The sequence below is a fragment of the Rhinatrema bivittatum genome, chromosome 3 (assembly GCF_901001135.1).
Source record: "Rhinatrema bivittatum chromosome 3, aRhiBiv1.1, whole genome shotgun sequence".
NCBI classification, from domain to species: Eukaryota; Metazoa; Chordata; class Amphibia; order Gymnophiona; family Rhinatrematidae; genus Rhinatrema; species Rhinatrema bivittatum.
Genome location: NC_042617.1, coordinates 99,887,939 through 99,911,545, shown reverse-complemented (window position 1 = coordinate 99,911,545; position 23,607 = coordinate 99,887,939). Strand labels below are relative to the sequence as shown.

At 44.8% G+C, this 23,607-nt stretch overlaps 1 protein-coding gene across 8 annotated transcripts in view; it reads left to right on the top strand.

Annotated features, from left to right (window-relative positions):
- The window catches only part of MKKS (McKusick-Kaufman syndrome), an 85,182-nt gene that overhangs the window by 12,642 nt on the left and 48,933 nt on the right, over positions 1-23,607 (top strand). For 4 of the 8 annotated variants that reach the window (XM_029593526.1, XM_029593525.1, XM_029593524.1 and 1 more), the window contains 2 exons: positions 16,389-16,561; positions 21,834-22,011. The exons of 2 other annotated variants lie outside the window; for them this stretch is intronic. The gene's annotated coding sequence lies outside the window, so the exon portion shown is untranslated. The remainder of the gene's footprint in view (positions 1-16,388; positions 16,562-21,833; positions 22,012-23,607) is intronic. 2 more of the 8 variants (XM_029593529.1, XM_029593530.1) reach the window with 2 other exon arrangements.

Genomic DNA, 23,607 nt, shown 5'->3' with positions numbered 1-23,607 from the left:
GCCTTCACGGATCTGGAAGCCCAAATACTCTACTTCCAATTCACAGATTTGCGCTTTCTTTCTACTTGCACGGTATCCTTTGGAATATAAAGTCTTCAACAAAGAAAGAGTGGATGCTGCACATTCGAGATACGTTTCCCGAAACACGAGAAGGTCATCCACATACTGTATAACTGGCCCATACATGACTTGGTACGTCTTCAAGTCTTTTGCCAGTTGTTCACCAAACAGAGTAGGTGAGTGCTTGAACCCTTGAGGCAAGCAAGTCCATGTATACTGCTGCTTTATTCCGGTGTGTGCATCTTCCCATGTAAAGGCAAAAATCTTCTGACATTCCTCCGCTATCGGAAGGGAGAAGAAGGCATCTTTGAGATCAATGACGCTGTACCACTTAGATTTGGGAGAAACTTGAGCCAGGATTGAGTATGGATTTGGCACGAGAGCTACTAAATCGACTACTTGATTGTTTACCTTCCTGAGGTCTTGTACTGGTCGATAGTCGGTAGTTCCGGGCTTTTTAACAGGCAACAGGGGAGTGTTCCATGCTGATCGTATCCGCCGCAAGATACCTAAATCATACAGTCTTTGTAAATGTACTTGGATTCCTATTTTGACCATATACGGAATGGGGTATTGAGGTTGATTGATTACCTGTGCATTTTGTTTCAATTCTATCCATATAGGGGTTGCGTCAATAGCTATTCCTCCTGGATTTTGTTCAGACCACACTTGTGGAATACTGTCCATCAACTGCCGTCGTTTCGCATTGGGGAGGGTATTCTCTTCATATCGGTGTTCAATAGTTCGTTCAATTAAGGGGAGATGCAATCGCCATTCCTCTTGAAGAGGGCAGATAAGAGTAACTGGATTTTTATCAAAGGATGCTTTAATTTCACCATTAGCTTCAAATTGTAAAGTTGCTCTCAACTTACAAAGGAGATCTCTCCCTACGAGTGGTACTGGGCATCCGGGAACATAAAGGAATTGATGGGACACCGATTGCCCTCCTACTTGGACTTGCCGTCTCTGGAGGATGGGAGCCGCCAGAGGCTTGCCTGAGGCTCCAACTATAGAGATACTTCTTGCAGTGGGCGTGGTTATGGCGGTTGTCATAACAGATCTCTGTGCTCCAGTATCCAGCAATCCTTTGAATGTCGTAGTTCCCACCTTGATTTCTACTAAAGGATCAAGAGGAAGGTTTTCCTTCTCTAGTCATGCTTCACTTTCTTCGCCGGAGATTTCCCCCACGGTCATTTGCCACTCAGCCTCCTTAGGTTTAGACAGAGTGTTTTCTTCCTGCTTTGTTTGTAGGAGCTCCGGACAATCAGACTTCCAATGTCCTTCTTTTTTACAATATGCACAATGATTAATTCCCAGCATCGGCTTTCCACCTCCAGCCGGTCCTCCTCTGCTTGGTCTACCTCTAGATGGCCCTCTAAAGGGCGGTCTTCCCCTTCCACCTTGTCCAGGATATCTCTGATATTGCCTGGACCTCCCAAAATTAGTCTCTTCCAGAGCTGTAGCTAGCAAGCTGACACTTTCTCTGAGCTTTCGACTACTTTCTTTTTTTTCTTTCTTTTCTTCGTCCGGTTCTCGGTTTACATAAACCTTATCTGCCATCGCTTTTAGTTGACTGATAGTCATGCCTTCGAATCCTTCTGCTTTCTGTAATTTTCGGCGAATGTCTGAATAGGATTGTCCAACGAAGCTCATTACTACGATAGGCTGATTTTTAGAATCTTCCGGATCAAATGGACTAAATCATCGGTATGCGTCATCAACCGTTCCAGAAAATCTCCGGGGGACTCGTCCTTCTTCTGTATCACGTCCTGGATCTTTCCCATATTCACGACCTTCTTCTTTCCCTTCCTCAACGCTTCAAGAAATGCTTTTTGATAAGCCGCGATACGATCGCGCCCTGCGGGAGTCTGGTAATCCCAGCGTGGATCTACTCGGGGGGCAAGGGCTCTTGCTAATTCATCGGGATCGCCGTCTGCCCCAGCTCCCTGTTGAGCCGCATCCTCTAAATTCTGTTGTATTTGTCGTCGTTCTTCAGTTGTAAAAAGAATGGAAGCTAGATGTCGGATATCAGCCCAATTAGGATTATGGGACATAAAAATTCCATTTAAAAAATCTATCATTTGGTCCGGTTTGCCAGCATAAGAGGGACCAAGCTGTTTCCAGTTAAAAAGATCACTGGAGGTAAAAGGTATGTACGTAAATAATTGTACAGTTTGAGTAGTGCGATATGCATTCTCTTCAGTTGGGACCACTGGCACTACTGTCGAAGTTTCCCTTATTGGTAATTGCAAACTCGTGGATTGGGTTTTGCTCCGTGTGCTATCTGCAATGGATGTCTCGCCGCTGGCTACACTTTCCGTCGCGGCACTTCTAGGTGATTCTTCATAAATTAATTCTAATCTAGGATCGGCTTCTGCATAGGCAGGGGCGGAGGGGGCAGAAGCGGGTGGTAGATTATTAAAGGGGGGGCATCTGGGAGCATATGGTGGCGGCAAAAGATGTTCCGGCTCAGGCGGTGCTGCGAGCGGCAGGGGTTTAACTTTTTTTTCTGTAGTCTCTGTATCTCCTTTCACTACAAATATGGCCGCCGCAGATGACGTATCATCCTTGATACTCAATATGGCCGCCGTATCCTTTCTCTTCCGTTTTGGGGATTTCCGGTTTCCCATTTTGTGAGCTTGAGCCACCATTATGAGGGCGGCTCCCTCCACTAGCTTCTTTGCCCATGACGGAGGATCTAGAATAACTGCAATCCACGCAGTTATGTACGGTATATCTTCAGGACAACCCGGATTCCCTTCTTCACTAACTATTTTCTGGACCCTCGTGGCCGTTTGGAAATCAAAAGTTCCTATCGGAGGCCAGTTTACACACAAACTGGGCCATTTATGGGTACATCGTTGAATCATTCCGGGTCTAGTACATTTATGCCTGTCGAACACTTCGATATAGTGCTCCGTCATGACTTTTAATGGAGTTGAACCGCCCCCTCCCATTAGCATAGATTTTACAGACAAAGAAGGGAAGGGAAGACAGATAGGTAAGGGGTCCGTATCCGTCAGACACAAAGGGTCACACTCGCCTCGACTAGAACGCGGTCGCCCGGTCTAGAACTGCGAGGCCATTCGCTCACTTTCACACAACAAGAAACCTTTTTCCCGCTATTCTTCCACTAGTTAGCGCTTATTATTAATTTGCGCGTGGCGTTCGGAGCGGGATTCCTACTGCCACTGCGCGGGGCATGATCAAGACCCCCTCGGTCTGTTCGGTGACTGACCGGATTCCAATTAGCTATCATTCGCCATTAGCTATTCTGCGCTTATTCCAAGTTTTCCCAAAATATTCGCCTGCACGGTTCTTCCGATCGTCACGAAAGCCTTCTTCCCGGATCACCGGCCCAGAGGTCTCAGAGGAATTTCTGTGGAACGGTCCCCTCAGAAACCTGATCGCTGAACTCAGCGGTGGCCACTCACCAGGTAAGTCTGGGGGATCGCTCCGCCACCATACCACTGGACCTAGGGGGGCTAAAATAGCGTCCCCGGTACCTCCTGGCTGGCTCGCCAAATGTAACCGTCTCTAAAAGTCAGTAAGAAGGTCCGGACAACTGATCCGCAAAGATAGACTTTTATTGCCAGCAAGATGCAGCTAAGACAAAGGCTCAGTACAACTGCATGCCACGCCCCCTTAGGAGCAACCCTTTATACACTTTACAGTTCTTATCTTTCACACATGCGTTCTATTGTTATGCTGAACAAGCATTTTCTAGCGTGGTTCCAGGTAGGCGTAGCTGATAATCAGGCTATTGATTCGTCAATTAATTGACGTGTTAGACATTTACAGCGGCGATCGTATTAATACAATACAAATTATTACAAAATGGAGTCACGCTCCATTAAACGTCAGTACGTTATTGCGTCATTGCGTAATGCGTGCTGTTGCGTTCCACACATTAGTATATTAAAGATGGCTGTGCGTTTCACTGCTGGCGGTGTTAATCAGAAACGGTCAGGTGTTGCTTGTAATCGATAGGTCAGGAAATTGAACTCCTTCACCCGCAGGCCAAGAAAGAAGAATCTCATTGGCCGCGGGAGGCTCACGCTGCTGTCTCCTTTCCCTATTATCAGCTGCTTCGATTGCTCGGAGGCCGATGCTGCTGTCGCCGCTGCTATTTTTTCATGTGGCACGGCTCTTTCTCCTTCCCGCGCACCACGTATCGCTTCCTGTTCCGGGTCAGAAGGGGGGGGCGGGAAGAAGAAAAGGCCAGCCGCGGATGCCACAGCTTTTTTTTTTTTTTTTTGCACCGCAGCCGTTCCCGCAGGGCTTGAACGTGTTGATAGCCCAGTGGCAATGGCAGCAGGGAAGGAAGAGCAGCGGGAGAGACCGGGAGCACGCAACACACCTGCCGGTGCTTGGCGACACACCGGTGAGAAGCGCTGCCCTATAAGACGATACCCGGCGTATAAGACGACCCCCAACTTCTGAGAAGATTTTCAGGGGTTAAAAAGTCGTCTTATTCGCCGGAAAATACGGGTAGATTGATAAAGAATTTTTAATGTCATTAAAATGCTTGAAATAACGGAGGTACAATATTTTAAAGTTTCACTCATAATGATTAACGACTGCTGTATGCTACTTAAAACTCCATTGTAAGGTGCACGCTAAGGCATTATTTACCAATAAGAGAATAACTAGTAAGGCTCAAATTTATATGCCTACGGTCACCCATAAACACAATTCTGGTTACACACTGCTTGGTACCTGTAACTCTGCTCTCATAGCTTAACGCCACCTGCCCGCTATAACCACAGCAGCTAAATTTCCATTTGTTTCTGGCGCCTTTTGACGTCAGCTTACCATAGTCACACTCTCGCGCGACTCCACATTTTTCCTCCCGGTTCCCAGCTTCCGCTTCCTGTCTGCTGGGGTGAAAGGGAAAGTCAGCGGAAGGGCGAGCAGTGAGCTTCGATAGCCAGTAAGTGACAAGGGTGAGTGTTAACCTGGAGAGGATCACAGCAGCTGTAGAGCTGACGGACAAGTGGCTCTCTTATAGAAACTCTAAGCGCTCTGGTTGATGGTTCGCCAAGTTAGGCTCTTTCAACTACGCTGCTTCACCCCAAAAGAAACTACAGTTCCCATCAGACATTTTCTGGCTAAGGTTAACTCCCTCCCTCCCTCACGTGTCTTTACGCTCGCGTGTTCATTGGTTGGAAAGAGGTGGTGCGCCGTGAAGCATTGTACTGTCTTCTGGATACTGGCGTAGAACCGAATCTAATACTAATAAGTGTTCTATGAGGGGTAAGGTCGTCATTTAATATAGGGGTTGTCTCGGAAGTAGGAGGGTTTCTATTTGGGGGATGGCGTACTTATCTCATCGAGGCTGTCCGCCAATCGTAGCTTGGCGTCTGGAAGGCGCGAGTGTCATGAGGCAGATGCGCCGGCAGTATACTAAGTAAAGCGAAAATATTGTCGAAGCCACTAGTTGTCCGCAGTTGTTGCGCCTGCGTTTGTGCCTACTGTCGAATTGGTCGGCTCCGCCTGGGATATTACAATCAAACTGACCTTTTTTTAATATTGTAGCTATTTCTCATCCTATTTTCTCAAGGGGTTACATTTATCAATGTGAGCAGAGTTGTGGTTGCTATGTTGGATTAGTCTACTTTAGATAGTAGAATTAAGGGTCAGTAAACAAGTTGTAAGTAATTTACTTTTTTATTGGATTAACTTAATACATTTAGCAACGTATAAAATGGCTAGAAACTTTCCCGGAGCCAGCTCACCTAGGTGTCTAAAACTTCGCGCCTAGTGCTAAAATAAAAAAGGGAAAAAAAGTCAGAAAACAAGAAAAACAAACGTAAATAATAAAGAAAAACGTCTTCTGGTTCCTAAAAATTTTTTGACTAGTGTCTGTTCTTTAAATATATTTCAGTTCCTTATGTCAGTTCAGTGCAGTAACAAAATCCCATGCAACAGAACTAAACTTAACTAAGTTTAAGCACTTAACTAAGTTTAAGCATTAGAAGTAAAGACACAAACGTTGCTGTTGGAACCTGCACTCTTTGGGGTTGATGTAAAAAACTGAGGGTTAAAACTGTGTACTGAAATTGAGTGCACAGTTTGCTAACACATGAGCTAATTGATTTTCACTCCCTATGCAGTAAGCTAAAGATGCTAATGCAGTGGGAGTTTTAAAAATACCCACAAGCCAGAACATGTGTACACAGAAAAGGCTTAGCACATAGCAAAACATGATTTATGTGCATAAATTATATTTTGTACACACAACCTTTCTGTGCATAAAACGCTGCCTGTAGCTTCCAACAATGGGCAGAAACTGGAGTTCCATAGTCTGTCTAGCCGTGGAAACATTTACTCCACCTCTGGCTAAGAGTTGTTTCCAGCACTAAGAAAACACGAGCTAAGTCAGTGCACTTCTATACATTGGATAATAATGTTTAGGCGAGCCTAAACGCCGATCACACAGCCAGCTGTCCACGCCGCCATACGCGCAGCCCTACGACCCACCCACCAGCGAACAACCAATCACTGACCAGAGAGGGAATTTTAAATTTCTGCATCCTCTGGTGCCGCGTGCCGAAGGAGCGCGACAAAGGGGCCTGCCCCTTCGTGCAGGGGCCCCTTTGTGCAGGGGCCTGCCCCTTTGTGCGCCCCTTCGTGCAGCCACTAAGGACAGAACAGATCTAGTGGGTGGTCTCAGCACATCGACTTCTGGGCTGCTTCTTCTTACAGGAGACTGCAATTCAGGACGGGAGGGGACCAGAATCTAAACAATTGCAACAGCATAACAGAATTTGTACCTTCACTACACTTAAGAACCTCAATCAACCTTACTCATTCTACACATCCACATCCATCCTAACCTAACCTTACTACCACAAATCTGCTACTTACTATCCTCCAGATGGGAACCACCACTATCCCAGTAATTAAGTACTTCCCAAGAACTTCCCACATCAACTCCTCCATTCCTCACGTCATCCGTCACCAAAGATTTATTCCTATAATGATCTCGCCAATCACTCAGCTGTTGGGGCTATCGCTCTTCACTCTCTCCCTTTTCAACGCCCAATCTCTCTCCAAAAAAACAGATATTTTCAACGACTACCTCTCAGAAGCTGGTCCTGACATCTGCGCAGTTATGGAGACATGGCTGAAACCCACAGACACTAATCGCCAATCAACTTCCCACCCATCTTTATGACATTTTCTCCATACCTAGACTTAAAAAAAGAGGTGGAGGCCTACTTCTAGCTGCAAAAAAAGGCCTAGGGCTGTCGCTTCAAACTACGAACACCTACTACAACATAGAAGCTGCATTCTTCCAATCTATTCACCTTCAAATTTGTCTAATATACGCCCCACCCAGAACCATAGAATCCAGTCCCTCCCCTATCATTGAACTTATAACTAAACACATCAACGCAGCTAAACCAGCGATAATTTTAGGTGATTTTAACCTACATGTAGACACCCCCCCCCCCCCCCCCCCCACCGTTCTCACAACTGTGAAACTTTACTCTCTTCACTTAACTACCTAGGTTTCACACAAATCGTGAACAGTCCTACTCACAAAGCCGGCCATACCTTAGACCTTACCTTCATCAACAATGGTATCTCTCTCACCTCCAACCCAACAACTACTCTGACCTCATCAAATTTCACCTTGAAAAAGAAACACCCTACCTTAACCTATCTGATGTAGACACTGCAATTACATCATGGATCAATATCTCCACAAAGGTCGCAGAACAAACTTGTCCAAGTTCCACTAAAGTACTATGCAACCCTCCTCCTAACAGGAAACCTTGGTTCACACCTGAACTAAAGGTACTAAAACAAAATCTTAGAAAGAAAGAAAAAATCTGGAGAAAAACACCATCCTCAGCTACTCAAACGGCTTACAAAACTCTCCTTTCTACATACAGAACTGCCATCCTTAAAACGAAAAGGGATTTCTTCTCTTAAAAAAATCATCACTTTTTCTTCGATTCAAAAGCCCTATTGTCGTACGTCTCTACTCTTACCAAGCCACCCCCCCCCCTCATCCCAGATGATACAGCACTCGACAAAGCAACAGAACTTTCAATCTTCTTTAAGAAAAAAAATCTTAGACCTAACCGCCACTCTCTCTGATCTTCCTACGGCTCATCCTCCCCTCTCCATCACACCTCCTCCCCATCTAAACTTATCACTAGAAACATTCGAACCTACATCAACGATGGAAATTGAAAACATCATTAAAAAGCTAAAACCAGCAATGCACCCTTTTGACCTAATTCCGACCAATCTACTCTTCAACATCCCAAACTCCATCTCTAAACCTGTCTCAGATATCATTAACCTCTCTTTAGCCTAAGGTCTAGTGCCAGACCAACTAAAGTTTGCTATTCTCAAACCCATATTAAAAAAACTGAATCTGTCCCCTTCGGATCCAGCTAATTTCCATCCAATAGCCAACCTTCCCATGATCGCAAAAATCATGGAAAAAGTGATAAACAGCTGAGTATCTCGAGGATCATCATATCCTTTTCCCATCACAACACGGATTTAGAAAGTCGTTCAGCACAGAAACTCTACTACTATCACTCGCTGACAACATCCTTATCAACATGGAAAAAGGTCAAAAGCACTTACTAGTACTACTTGATCTATCCTCAGCATTTGATACGGTCAACCATTCTATGCTTCTGGAACGACTAGCAGAAATAGGCATCAAGGGATTAGCGTTCAGCAGGTTCAAGTCATTCCTGTCCAATAGATTCTATAAAGACAAGATTAACAACAAAGTATCTCCAGCCGTCAGCTCCAACATGGGTGTTCCCCAGGGATCCTCCCTCTCACCCACACTATTTAACATTTATTTACTCCCACTTTGCCACCTGCTTACTAAGCTAAATCTCTCACATTACTTTTATGCCGATGTTCAAATAATCATTCCAATCACCGATTCCATACAAAATACTATAAATCACTTTAACAACTGTCTGCAAACAATCAATAACCTACTCGCCTCTCTCAACCTTGTGTTGAATTCCAACAAGACAGAAATCCTCATTATCTCTCATGATGACCTGAACTCATCCCAACCAACCTTCACCACGATTAAACCTTCTCCATTTGTCAGAGACCTCGGGGTCATCCTTGACAACCAGTTCAACCTTAAGAAATTCGTGAACACCACCACTAAAGATTGCTTTTTCAAACTTCAAGTACTCAGAAACCTCAAGCCACTTCTTCATTTCAAAGATTTCAGACTGGTACTTCAAGCAATCATCTTGACAAAACTGGACTACTGCAACTCTCTGCTTCTAGGTCTTCCAGCCATCGTTTTAAAACCACTTCAGATGGTGCAGAACTCTGCAGCTAGGCTCCTCACCAATACTAAAAAGAGGGAACACATCTCCCCCACTCTTCAGAACCTACACTGGATTCCAGTCAAATCCAGGATCTTATTCAAGGTACTCTCGATTATCCATAAAGTTATCCACAACCTCACTGTCCTCAATACCTCAACTCCTCTAAAACTGCATACCTCCTCTAGACCTATTAGGAGTGCCTAGCAAGACACCCTATTCGCTCCCCAAGCTAAAACCTCAATCAGAAAATGCGCCATCTCGACAGCTGGCCCACACCACTGGAACGCGCTACCCCACGACCTTAGACGAGAATCCTGCCCGACTGTCTTCAAAAAGAGACTAAAAACATGGCTATTTAGCCAAGCCTTTCAGGATATTTAACTTATCCTCCATACAACTTATCTCTCTGCTAGCTTTCTCTTTAGCTTAACCCTCTCACCCACCCCTCTAATTCCTAATTGCCCCTTCCACTTTCCTCATCCATCACTTAATTTATTTAACCTTACTCTCATCCCTTTAGGATGAATATTTCAATTCCTCTTATTTTTGGATGAATTTAGTATCTGAAATGTTTAAATAATTTCCCTTGATCTTATAAGGCTATGATTAGTCCAGAGTGTTACATTTTTCCCTGTTAAAATTTTTGAATATTTTTTAATTTCTAACTTGTTTACTGTACCGCTACATGGCGAAATTTAAGTTAAATGTAAACCGGTATGATTTGTATCTCTACAAGAATGTCGGTATAGAAAAAATAAAAATAATAATAACTAATCAACAAAAAATGTGGAAGGATCAAATCATTAATGTCCATATAATTCAAAAAGTATTCATAACTGCTTTAGTCAAGGAGACTGAAAAGATGTTGGCATAAAGTCCCAAAAGTTTGATACAAAGGTGAAAGATCCTCCGACATGGGCAGTGTTTCGTAGGAACTGCGTCATGAGAGATCCCAGACTTTAGAAATTTTATTTATTTATTTACGTTTTTTTATATACCAACATTCAAGACAATAGTCCCATCATGCAGGTTCACATGAAACAGGTGTGCAAAATAAACTTAAACTTAAACAATAGTGCGGAAAAAGCAGTTACATGTAACAAGGAAAAATAGAACTTGGAATAAGAAGGAAAAAAAGAAGAACCAGCTAATTACATATAATTACATTTTAAGAAGTGGCTAATAGTGATGTTCTGGACATGCAAAAGTTAAGCAAGAACTGTGTCAGTTCATAATAACCGGGTAAACACTGCTGAGCTGACACAGGCAAAGAAGTAATAAATACATATTATGTGCAAAACTCCTTGCTGCATTGGCAGTAAAGTTTGCACAAAAAATATGCACACACAAGCAGGTAAAACGGTGCGCTCTATCAGGTGCAACTCATTACACCAGCCTCTCAGTTTCTACACTGGCTGCATTATTAGGATGTTGGAAAGAATATATATTGTTTTGTTTTTAAACGCCTACAAACAATATTCAAATTTTGTTGTGATCACTACTTTTACATACATACAGTATGTATGTATGTAAACCAAAATGGTCTATCTAGTCTGCCCAGTAAGTTTTTCTTATGGTAGTAACTGCCACTTCTGCCGGTTACCCACAAGCCTTATGTTGAATAGCAATGTTTACAATCTAAACCAAGTACCTATCAAACCCATAACAAATTTACTGCTAGTAATGTTTTTACAGGGTGAGCAGCCTTCGTGATAATACAGATAATGCTGCTTGAACGTGCTTTGTTTTTGGACTTGGCCATAGAAGCAGACCTGTGCTTTATCCTTAATGTCTGCATATCAGTATTCCGAACCATAAAAGTCAGGGTGCATTATTAGCTGTCTTCTGAATCCAATTCCCTCTTTTTCCCTACCTTCTAAGCAGAGGGTGATGTTACAGTTGCATCAAAGCTAATTGGTTAAGGGTAGTAATCCCTGTGCTTTCTGTACAGAGTAGTAATCCCTGCTCCGTGCAGATTACTCCCATGCACTTCTTCATTTTCAACCTCTATCTTTAGGGATCCATGGTGTTTATCCATGCCCTTTTGAATTTGTTTACTGTGTTTGCTCTGTCCACCTCTTCCAGAAGGGCATTCCAGCATCTACCATCCTCTCCATGAATAAATATTTCCTTACGTTGATTCTGAATTGTTCACCTGGAGTTTGGTATCATGACCCCTAATTCTATAGTTTCCTTTACAATGGAAAAGGTTCAAAGTGCATCATTAAAATCATTCAGGTATCTGAAAGTCTGTATCGTATCTCCCCTGCACCTCCTCTCTTCAAGGGTATACATATTTAGATCCTTCAGCCTCTCCTCATAAGTCTTCCAGTATAGATTCCACACTATTTTGGTCACCCTTCTCTGGACAGTCTCTGTCCTATCCTTGTCCATTTTGAGATACTGGCTCCAGAGCTAAATATAGTACTCCAGGTGAGGCCTCGCCAAGGACCTCATCACCTCCATTTTCTTACTGATTATCTCTCTCTATGCAGCCCAACATTCTTCTGGCTTTAACTATCACCTTGTTGCATTGCTTCACCGCCTTCAGATCGCCACACTATTACCCCAAGGTCCCTTTCCCAGTCTGTTCACGTTAATCCTTCATCCCACATCACATATATCTCCTTTGGATTACTGCACCCCAGATGCATGCCTCTGCACTTCTTGGCGTTAAATCTCACCTGGCAAATCTTCAACCACTCTTCAAGCTTCCTTTAAATCACGTTTCACTTTCTCTACTCCTTCAGGCTGTTAGCATTTTGCCTGCTACACAGCCTCATCCTACCCTGACTCAGACGATTATGATGCCTCCCCACATGACGAGACCTCCGTTGAGCTTTGCTCCTAGCCACCGAAGCAGTCTCCTCTCCTGTCACCCTACCCAGCCTATGGTGCAGCCTCCTAGCCACCAGCAGTCCTTGGTGATCCATGACTCCAGCATTGCTTTTGGATGAAGTCGCTCTTGGCTCCTTGCCCTAGCCACTGCCATCTTCTTTGCCTTGTGGCCACCAAGCCTTCTTGCTCCTTGCTTTGCCTTGCAGACTCCGGGCCTTCTTACTCCTTGCCTTGTGGCCTCCGGGCCTTGCCGCACCTTGCCTCGCCTCGCTGCCTATCTAGGTCTTTCCTACTTCGGGAACCTTCGGGCCTCTGTGTTCATTGTTTCTTGTCTGTGTTCTGACCCTGTCCGGTCCTGCCTTGCCCTATCTGAGTCTGTGTCCAGCCTCAGTCCTTGTCCTTTCTTATCTGAATCTAGCCTGTGCCTGCACTTAAGGACTGGAGTTGAGGCTTGCCTGCACTCAAGCCTCTTTTCCAGTACAATTCCAGTCCTTACCTGCATTCTGTTTCAGTACAAGCTCCAGTCCTTGGCAGTACTCACCAAGATATTCAACTGCTGCAACCAAGCCTACTATCCCCAGATCCCAAGGGCTCAACCTGCAAGAGAGGGGACTGGCAAGGTGGAAGACCAGTCCCTGTCCTATCCCACCATCTCGTGCTACTCCCCAGCTGGTGTACCTTGAGTCCAGTCCAGCCAAGCTTGACACAGGCATATGTATACTCTGTTGCAGATCTTAGTATCATCCGCAAATAGACCACTTTACCTCCTATCTGTCCTTCAATTTCACTCACAAACAGGCCTATCCTGTAAAGTGCGGCCGGGTTTACCCTGCTCCTAAGCCGCTTTTAACTCACGTTCCGGCCGCGTTAGCCCTTCCTGCGATCCCGAATCCCCTTTAACCTACTCCTACCGCGTCCTAAATTCCCCGGGTAACCCCTTCCGCCCGCGGCATGTATATTGCATGCAAACGAGCGAATTAGCTCGATATTGCATGCAAACGAGCCAATTAGCTATTCCCCTAGCATCCCGTAACCCGCGCCCCGACTAACGATACCTTTCCCTGCCGTTTTGTCGCGCGTTTAACCTGCAAACTTACCGCCTACCCTGACCCAGGCGGTAGAGGCATGGGTAAGGGTAGGTGGCAAGCTTTCCCCCAGCCCCCACTCACCTGCCCCGGCCGCGATCATGGGTGCCGGTCTCCGTGGCAGCCCCAGTCCTCTCCCCTGCTCCCGAAGCCAAAAAAAAAAAAAAAACCCCGAAAAAAACGTTGCAGCCCCCCTCCGATGTCCGGACTGGGGCTGCCACGGAGACTGCAACGGCAAAGCGACTTTTCAGTGTCCCCCCTCCTCTCGGAGCAGGGCGCGAAAAGCCGCCTTGCTCCGGGAGGAGGGGGGGGACACCGACAGCGGCGAAGCTTTCCCCCAGCCCGGACACCGGCGAAGCCAGAAGACAGCGGCGGCGAAACGGCGAAAGGACTGTCAGTGTCCCCCCTCCTCTCGGAGCAGGGCGGAAAAGCCGCCTTGCTCCGGGAGGAGGGGGGGGACACTGACAGCGGCGATGCTTTCCCCCAGCAAAACTTACTGTTTTGCAGCCATGAGCCACGAGCAGGAACGCGAAGGTCTGGCTCCGATAGGTCCTCCCACAAGATGGCCGCCTGCACGGGGAAAGAGTACAATTGGCCGCTGAAGACGTGACGTCACGACCGCGGCCAATTGTACTCTTTCCCCGTGCAGGCGGCCATTTTGTGGGAGGAGCTTTCGGAGCCAGACCTTCGCGTTCCTGCTCATGGCTGCATAACAGTAAGTTTTGCCGGTGTCCGGGCAGGGGGAAAGCATCGTCGCTGCCAGGTTCCCCTTCCCTCCTCCCGGAGCAAGGCGGCTTTTCCGCCCTGCTCCAAGAGGAGGGGGGACACTGACAGTCCTTTCGCCGTTTTGCCGCCGCTGTCTTCTGGCTTCGCCGCTGTCCGGGCTGGGGGAAAGCTTCGCCGCTGTCAGTGTCCCCCCTCCTCCCGGAGCAAGGCGGCTTTTCGCGCCCTGCTCCGGGAGGAGGGAAGAGTGAAGCGGCGAAGCGACTTACTTTTTGCTTTTGTTTTTTTCGCTTCCTGGTATCTGTCATTTCAAATGACATTTGAAATGACAGATACCAGCGTGGCGTGAAGCCTTAGGCCCGCGCACCCAGGATCCTGTATAGGCGCTCTATCCAGTATCCTGGGTTGCGCGGACCTAAGGCTTTTCGGACGCGGCCTACATTTACATGTAATTAGGCTTCAGGATCGAGCGGTAGGTGAGCTGCACTGTGCGGGCGGTAACCGCGGGTGCCATAGGCACTAACGCAGCTCTTCCTACCGCTCGGTACTGGATAGGCCTGATAGATATTGAGCATAACGGGTCCCAAAACTGATCCCTGTGGCATTCCACTTAACACTATACTCTCTTCAGAATAGGTTCCATTTACTATTACACGCTGCCTCCTGACAGTCAACCAGTTTGTAATCTGCTCTACTGCTTCTCATTTTCAGGTCGATCCAGTAAAGTGTGCTCCGTCGGAGCGCACTGTCACCCTGCTCTGGACGCGTGTTTTCCCTTACCCCTTATTCAGTAAGGGGAGGAAAACACGCGGCCCACCCGCGGCACCTAATAGCGCCCTCAACATGCAAATGCATGTTGATGGCCCTATTAGGTATTCCCGAGCGATCCAGTAAGTAAAATGTGCAGCCAAGCCGCACATTTTACTCTAAGAAATTAGCGCCGCCCAAAGGTCGGCGCTAATTTCTTCCGGCGCCAGGAAAGTGCACAGAAAAGCAGTAAAAACTGCTTTTCTGTGCACCCTCCGACTTAATATCATAGCGATATTAAGTCGGAGGTCCCCAAAAGTAAAAAAAAATTAAAAAAAATTTTGAATTCGGCCCGCGGCTGTCGGGCCGAAAACCGGACGCTCAATTTTGCCGGCGTCCGGTTTCCGAGCCCGTGGCTGTCAGCGGGCTCGAGAACCGACGCCGGCAAAATTGAGCGTCGGCTGTCAAACCCGCTGACAGCCGCCGCTCCAGGCCAAAAGGAGGCGCTAGGGACGCGCTAGTGTCCCTAGCGCCTCCTTTTCCCCGTTTGCACCGCGTCGCCTCATTTAAATACTGGATCGCTCACACCGGCGAGGGGCCGGTGCGCGCGCCGGGAGAGCGGGCGTTCGTCCGCTCTCCCACGGACTTTACTGGATCGGGCTGTTTACTTGCAAGCCTCTTATGCTCTTCCTTGATACAATTCTCTAGTCACCCACAAACCTCAACATTCATAAAATAAGACCTTCAGTAAGTTAAACAATATCTCAAACTTTTCAAATGGCCTAAGGTATGTGATGCATTTATTAGGTAAAACTATACAAAACATCTGTGTGACACTGAGAGAAACTGACTTAATTGAACTTGTGGTTTGCCTGGCCATTATAAATGTGTTCAAGCTAAGAAACGATATGACTCAAAAATATAGTAATCCAATAAAAGTATCTATATAAAATCAAATATAAGCATTTTGAAGCTGGATTGTTAAGCAAAACTTCCTGCTTTTAGTATGTGTGTGTCTGATGTATTCTTTTGTTATGACACACTGTGCCCAATGCTGTTAAGTAAGTGGAAATATACCGTAGTTACTGGGGAATTTTTTTTTCTTTTGCGTATTTTAGTGCTTAATTTGTTCTTAACTGATTTGGGTTCTATATATTATCTTCTAAATTTTTACTTATATTATATTTGCTCTTTCATCCCCTTTCCCTTCCTTCCAGGTTGTAGCTCCTCATATAGTTTTTCCACTCTGTCCCCTTTTTTTCTCTTTCCTTTCTCCTGGCACATTAGCACAGGGCCTAGTGACAGGAGGAAGCTCCAGGCTTCAGTTTCTCAGCCAATGTCCTGCTTGAAACTGCAGCAGCAGATTCTCCTTGCAAGTCCCCCTGACATCAACTGCAGCTTCTTAAGCTAGGCTCAGCCCTCAATATCAGCCTTTTGTCTGATTCCCAGTATCAGCAATGGTAGCAGCTTGCTGGACTGGGTCCAAACATCAGTGGTGTCCATGTCCATCCAGGCACTAAATCTTTGGTGACCTGATATGAGTTTTTTCTATCCGTAGTAAAAAATAATTTTTTTTGAACAATGACTCTCTTTCATACAGATGTCAAAATATGGGCCTTAGAACCATTTGGAAGAACTACAAAGTTTTGATTGTTATGGGCACAGTCCTTGGACTAACACACTGGGGTTGGTATAACATAAAGACGAATCCAATTTTCCATCCCAAGAGAGAGAGCTTTGAGTCAAAGGGAAAGTAGCAGGCAAATACATGAGGTAAGTTTCATTCCTCATGCAGGTATCTTCTATGTGGGAATGAGAAAAAGATGTGATATGGCATTTTTAGTGATGATATGCATTTTCTTATTATACAGGTGAAAAAAATTCTAAAAATGTGTGCATGTGTAAGTCTTACTATCTATAATTTGCTATGCTTGTGTGTTGGTCACTCTGTCACTACAAAAACCTTATTTACACTCATTTTTCTGGCCATATAATTATTATTTACCTAAGGTATATACTTAGTATCCCAGCAAAAATTGTCTCTAAACAGCCTTCATCGAACAAAAAAAACAGTAACATTGATTTTTCTTTTGAGCACTACAGATGGCAATTTTTCTATATGTTTCACTTGTGTGTTTATTATATATTAGTATAATTATTTTATCTTAGTTCCAGTAATGGAAGACATGCTTACTTTTTTCTAGTTCTGCTGAAAAATAAACATGATTATAGCACATGCTAAAACACTTGATAGGATAAAGTTGTGTTCCTAGCATCGTTAACTATGGTGGCCATGATTTATGCTTTTATTCATGATTCCCTAGCTAGGATCTCCTCTTGTATAGACTTCATGAAGGACTGGCTGTCAACAAATAAATTTGGCATTAAATCTGAAAGGCTGAATTTATTTTTTTTTTTTAAACCTTGTTTTAATTCAGTTGAGATTCCTTCAAATTATATAATAGGGTCAACATTCCAGTTGTGACTGTGTCCTCATGTGGAAAAATGTCATAAAGAATACATTTTGAAAGTTATGTTTGCAAAATCTGAAGCCATTTTTAGAACTGATTTGAGGACTTGTTCAAATGTTAATAATGGGGCCTTTAGATTACTGTAATGCTCTGTGGGCTTGCTGCAGTTAACTTTAAAGCTTATGCAGCTGCACACTTAAAAATGGAAGCTCCTCTTCGGGAGCATATAACACCAGTATTAGAAAATCTATACGTGTTATAGATCTGTTGAGCAAAGAATTGTTTGTAAAATTTTAACCTTAATTTATAAGGCAACTCATGGATTGGCACCTCACTGTTTTAGTATAGTGTTAAAAATTTATTGACCTGATAGTCCTTCATTTGGCCTTTTGAAATGTATTAGATATTTTGTCAGTTGAAATTACTTTGGCTTATGGAAGTTTGGGCATGCTGGTTTCTAGTAGCTGGGCTTATCTTTTGGTATGACTTACCGAAAGAGATGATAAACTATTCTTCTTCCCTGACTAGCTTCAAGAAAAGACTGAAGGCCTATCTTTATTTACAGGTCTTTGGCGATTAGTTAAGTAATAAGGGAAGTATGTAGAAGCAATGTGATTCTGTGTAAGAATGGTATACAGAGAGCGGATGCAGAAGTTTTGTAGCCTACCAGTTGGAATGGATGAGATTTGTTTTATTGCATTTTTTAATTAATATTTTATGTATTATGTTTTATTTTTTCTCATGATTTTATTATGAATTATTTTTTGTGATCCACCAAGAATTGTGGATTGAGCAAGTGCAACTTCTGTAAATAAATGTACTTATTTTAATTTTATGGAAATAGCCCCTGTGGCCCATCACTGAAAACTATGGGCTTTGCCTGTCTTGTGTTTAAGGCTTGCTAGAAATGTAATATACTGTAGATAGATACTGTTTCTTCTTGAACTCTGGACTCTTCACAAAAATAAATCATGTGTTGTGAGGAGGAGCAAGATGGTGGATGCATAAGCTGTGCCATTGTGTCCCCCACATGAAGATCTGGTTGAGCTGCTCTTGATCTCTCTATCAACATGGTGAAGTGCAAAAGAAAGTTATAGATCTACCTAGTGGATTCTGATATTTCTGGAGGCTAGACTGATGTTTTTGTATTGCACATGGCGCAGCCTGACTCAGCTGAGAGTGGTAGAGGGGTCTATTAAAGCACGAAGTCCCTCTGGCTTATGTATCTCTGATCCCAAAGGGGAAAAGGCCTGCACTGTCACCTTGCCAAACAGCATGAGGTTGCTTGTTACTCTGTTTGCCTCAATGCTGGATGATGACCTCTGATGCTGAGGGTCAATGGTGCAGGAGCCACAAGCTTGAGATGCAGTGCTTGGATCTTTGGAGTAGGCAGTGACTGGACTTGAGCTCCTCAATTAGAGGAACAGTTAGTGTCAGGGGGTAAGACTGGACATAAGAAATTCCTTGGAGGAAGTGGCAAGGTCATAGGAGTTCAAAATGCTGGAGCCTGTTAAGTTTATGGATGCCTCAAGCCTAGTGGTCCCTAGTTTTATTTTCTCTCTAGGAGATTTGGTCTGTAGTGGCTGGGATGGAAGGTTCTCTGAATGGTTGTGTCAAACACAAAGGTTAAAGTAGGAAAAAGCTTTGAGTTTTTTTCTTTCCCTCCCTCCTACCCACCCCTAGCTCAGATGTTGAATTATAGGCAGGAAACATTTTCACATTAAAAATCAGCCTTTTATCTAAAACACAAGATTGCCCCAGGCCTTATCAAGAGTATAATTATCTAGTTTTGGATCATTACCAAATTAGTGAATATACCAATCAATGTAAAGGACTCTTATTTACACATTCCTTCTCCCTTAGCAACCTAAACTTAACTAAGAACTCAACAAAATGTAATATGAAGGCAGCAATCCAGCAGTAAGGGGGGGGGGGCTTCCAGCCTCCTGCATCAAATGTCGCATGTATGACTTTTTACCCACCGGTGATAAGTTGTATGTGTGCACCTGGTGCAAAGAGCTCCTAGTTCTCGGAGAATGAATCCTATCTCTGGAGACTAGAGTGGCAGACCAGGAGGAGATAAGACAGACAGGTATATAGATGAGACCTTCAGGGACATAGTAGGCAAGTTCCAACTCTAGTCTGGAAGCCCTGGTGCTGCCTTAGAGGAGGATGATCTCCTGATCGGAGATCATCAACCTGGTGCAGAAGGAAATGATCCTGTTGCAAGGACTTGCTCTCTAGGTGATGCAGTGGCCTCTCAAACTGAGGATGTATCTCCCAGGGCTACTGCCCAGGAGGGAAGGGTTAGGACAACAGTTATAGTTGGTGATTCGATTATTAGGAATGTAGATAGCTGGGTGGCTGGAGGGCGTGAGGATCACTTGGTGCAATGGTGGCAGACCTCATGCACCACCTAGATAGGATTTTACACAGTGCTAGGGAGGAGCTGACTGGGGTACAGGGGGACACAAATGTGGAAGGGAGGTTCAAGAAGCCAAATTTAGGCTCTTAGGTAGAAAGCTGAAATCCAGAACCTCCAGAGTTTCATTCTCTGAAATGCTCCCTGTTCCAAACGCAGGACCCCAGAGGCAGGCAGAGCTCCAGAGTCTCAATGCATGGATGAGATGATGATGGTGCAGGGAAGAGGGATTCAGTTTTGTAAGGAACTGGGGAACCTTTTGGGGAAGGGGGAGTCTTTTCCGAAGGGACATGCTCCACCTTAACCGGAGTGGAACAGGCTGCTGGTGATAACCTTTAAAAAGGAGAGCAGCTTTTAAACTAGAATAAAGAAGAAAGCCGACAGTCTCTCAGCAGCTCATGGTTCGGAGGGAAGTATCCTTGAAGTATACTAATGAAGTAGGAGGGAGAGGGCATCCCAACAGATGTTCCAATAAAAGGAAAAGTAGTCTATGTGCCTATAAGTAAAGAATCTAAGCTAAAAGATACCAAGTAAAGAATCTAAGCTAAAAGATACCAAGTTAACCCTGTCAGCTGAAAAGCAGAATGTTAATACAAACAAAAAACACACTTTGAAATGTTTGCATGCCAGAAGTCTGAGAAGTAAGATGATAGCTAGAATGTATAGTAGTGAATGATGACATAGACTTAATTGACATCTCAGAAGCATAGTGGAAGGAAGATAATGGGATAGTGCTATGCCAGGGTACAAATTTATATCTCAGTGATAGAACAAATTTGGTTGGGAGGGTGGCACTTTTATGTCCGGGATGGCATAGAGTCCAGTAGGATAAAGATCCTGCAAGAGCCTAAATGCACAATCGAATCTTTGAGTAGAAATTTCTTGTGTATTGGGGAAGAGTGTAGCAATAGGATTATACTACTATCCACCTGGCCAAAATGATGAGACAGATGATGAAATGTTAAGAGAAATTAGGGAAGCTAACCAAATTGGTAGTGCAGTAATAATGGGACATTCCAGTTACCCCAATATTGACTGGGTAAATGTAATATCAGGACATGCTAGAGAGATAAAGTTCCTGGATGGAATAAATGATAGTTTTATGGAGCACATGGTTCAGGAAGTCAAGAGAGGGAGCTATTTTAGATCTAATTCTTAGTGAAGTGCACGATTTGGTGAGAGATGTACTGGTTATGGGGCTGCTTGGCAATAGTGATCATAACATGATCAGATTTGAATTAATGACTGGAAAGGGGACAGTAAATAAATCCAACAGCTCTAGCATTAAACTTTCAAAAGGGAAACTTTGATAAAATGAGAAAAATAGTTAAAATAAAAAAACTGAAACATGCAGCAACAAAGGTTGAGTGTACAAAAGGCATGAACATTGTTTAAAAAAAAAAAAAAAAAAAATTTAGAAGCTCAGTCCAGATGTATTCCATGCACTATAATCTCATCCACACATTGAGACTCTGGAGCTGTGCCTACCTCTGAAGTTTTGCATGCAGAATGGGGAGCATTTCTGAGAATGCTACCCCGGAGGTTCTGGATTTCAACTTTCCACCTATAATCCTAAACTTGGCTTCCAGAATTCCCTCCTGCACTTTCCTATGTCATTGGTATCCACATGTACCAAGACAGCAGACTCCTCCCCAGCACTCTCTAAAATTCTATCTTGACGCATGAGGTCTGCCACCATTGCACCAGGCAGGCAAGTTACCAAGTGAGCCTCATGTTCACTAGCCACCCAGCTATCTAGATTCCTAATAATCAAATCATCAACTACAACAGCTGTCCTAACTCTTCCCTCCTGGGCAAATGTTCCTGGAAACATATTCTCGGTGCAAGAGGATACATACATCACCTTGAGTAGGTCCTAGCTACACTCACTAAGGTGAGGCTCCCCTTCCAGGTGATCTTTCTTCTTCAAGGTAGCACAGGGGCTGCCAGATTGGAGGTGGGACTGCTCTACTATATTCCGCATATATTCTGCTTTCTATATACCTCTCTGTCTCCCTTAGTTTCTCTAGGTCTTCTATACTAATCTTCCTGTTCCAGCTTACAAATTGTATGTCTATCTACATCTTTATCTAATTGCTAGTATTTTCTACTACTCTATGATGATTTTTTCCCTTATTTGATTTATCTGCAGATGCAGTTGATAACTGATGAAAATTATGGGATTTGAGTGAGAAACGTCTGAGTAACATAACATAGTAATGCAGCAGAAAAAGACCAGTGTGCCCTAAGAGCTGTCAAGTAAATTGTGTATACACTTCTGTCGCCTTGCTCCATTAGAATGTCAAGAAAAGGAGGAGGAGAAGTAATTGGTCTGTACTTTGCAAGCTTTTGACTATACTTCTCATATTAAGAGAATTTATTTACAAGCATTGGCATGATTTATAATGATACTTTTTCTGTTCTCCTGTTCTGGAGGGGGGAAGTTTGTAGAGACATTATCAGAGGACAAGCAGGATGGTAGTCCTCACACATGGCTGTCATCAGATGGAGCCCCGATGCGGAAAGCTTGTGACATTTTTTAGAACTTTCACTAGGCACACTGAGTATGCCCAGAATGCTCTATAGCACGTGTCCATGCATAGTCCCTCTCCGATCTTTTTCCATGGAGCTGTAAGCCTTGTGGTGTGAGTGAGCTCACTTAGCTGTTCTTGGGCTTGTGGAAAACTTGTTTTTTTTTTTCTCGCATTTTTTGCGGGTTTTTCTTGTTCCATTGCCTGGTCCCTCTTAGTACCCTCTCATAGTGTCTCCTAGTCGGGTTTTTTGGCGATTCAGGTGAGGGTCTGTCTTTTTACAGTCTATTACCCCATGGCAGCGGTACATTGGGGCTTGCCAGCCATCACCGCCCTGTTGCCATTTTTCATTTGTGCCCCTTGTCCAGGTTTCAACGATGCCCCCAGTGCCCGGGTACCATGTCCATTATGGATCCGCATGAGACGTGTCCTCCGTCTAGGGGTATCACATGATGTCCAGGATTGCCGCTTATGCGCCCAGATGACCCCGAAGGGATGACAACTTCGACTCGACAAGATGGAGCAGCTCTTCAGGTCGAAGAAGTCTGAGACATTGGCATTTGCATAGAAGGACCAAGGAGCCACATCAGTGGACTGAGCCATCGATAACGGCGGAAACGTCTGTTCCATTGATGCTGCCGGCAGACAGGGGCATCAGAGACCGACCAGCATCGATCTCCTCCAGGCCGAGGACGTTGGGTTCCTCGTCGATGCACAGGGATAAACTGGCTTTTGCCACAATGCTCCCGAAACAACCCCTCAGCGAAGAATGCCAATCCTTCCTCGGTGCTGGGGGTCCAAGTCAGTCTCCTCAGGTCATGAACCAGTCATTGATCCACCTTGAGCGTCTGAAGATCTGGCTACCCCTCCTTCCTCCCAGTTGGTCTTGGTATCGGCAACATTTGAGGAGAAGCTGGTGCTGCAGGCACCAATGGCATTGGACCCGGTGCCGCCCATCTTCATACCACTTCTGGAGAAGCTCAACGTGCTCATCGGTGCGTTACCAACCCAGCTGGCATTGGTTCCCGAGACAGCATCAGTGCCCAGCAGGACACCGAGGCCTCCCCCTAACAATACTGTGGTCGTAGCAGTTTCTGAGGAGGAAGCGCCGCCAAGGCGCTTCCTCCTGTCCAGTTCTACCGGTGTCTGCACCTCTAGACATAGACCAGACCCATCCCCTGTCGCCTACCGTAAGGATAAGGAACCCTTTGACCCCCTGGGGGTATGATGTTTTGGAGTCCTCCGAGAGCTTTGAGGGCCTCCCTTCAGACCCTTCTCCTCCAGAGGAGCGAAGGAAGTGTTCGCCTGAGGACTTGACCTTTGCAGGGTTTGTGAGGATGAAGGCAGAAGCCACCCCTTTTCAGTTATTGACTGAGGAGGACGCCAGGCACATAA